The sequence below is a fragment of the Euprymna scolopes genome, chromosome 4 (assembly GCF_053919585.1).
Source record: "Euprymna scolopes isolate OS-2025 chromosome 4, ASM5391958v1, whole genome shotgun sequence".
Taxonomy (NCBI): domain Eukaryota; kingdom Metazoa; phylum Mollusca; class Cephalopoda; order Sepiida; family Sepiolidae; genus Euprymna; species Euprymna scolopes.
Window position 1 is genome coordinate 67,561,696 of NC_136485.1, and position 738 is coordinate 67,562,433.

Sequence of the window (738 nt, forward strand, 5' to 3'; positions counted from 1 at the left end):
AAGTGCAGAAGATGCATAAGCATGAAGAAGGACGTCGACAGAAGCAAGAAGAAGTAAGTAGGTGTAGGAGATGCAGAAAGACGTGAGCAGGAACAAGTTGCAGATTCTCATGTTGCATAGATCCATTGATAAGTGCTGTGTTGATTGATGACAATGATGACGACGACGACGATGATGACGACGACAAGCAATCATTGTTACCTAGCTGTCGAAGGAGGTGAGAAGGTTACTGCTGTTGTTGTTTGTCATTGTAGTAATGGAGGAAAGAATGCGATAATATTTGGCAAAGGTCCGTGGAGCAAGTATGGTCAGCAGAGACGGCATCAAGGCCTGGGAAAAAAGCCCTGAATGTATGGCTGACTAAAGAAAAACACTTTATCATATACTAGCATGGATACCCGGCGTTTCCCAGGTGAACATGAAGTTCAGTTTGGGCACAGCTGGTATACTAAGGATATTGAGCAACCCCCCAGAAAAGAACGGAAGAAGTATGTGACAACTTTCCCACCAGCCCCCTAAAAAAAGTAATAAATAAATCAAAACAACTATTCTTTCAATCAAAAAAAAAAAAATTAGCTGCGGTAGGCAGATTCGAACCTGAAACACAACAAAAGAAAAGAAGGGAAAAACGTTAACGGCAAATGCTTTTGCCCATCGGACCACGGCGACTTATGAAATCATGACCTTTCAAAACAACGTGTATAAGTTTCAGTTTGATATGCGTACATGACTTACAAA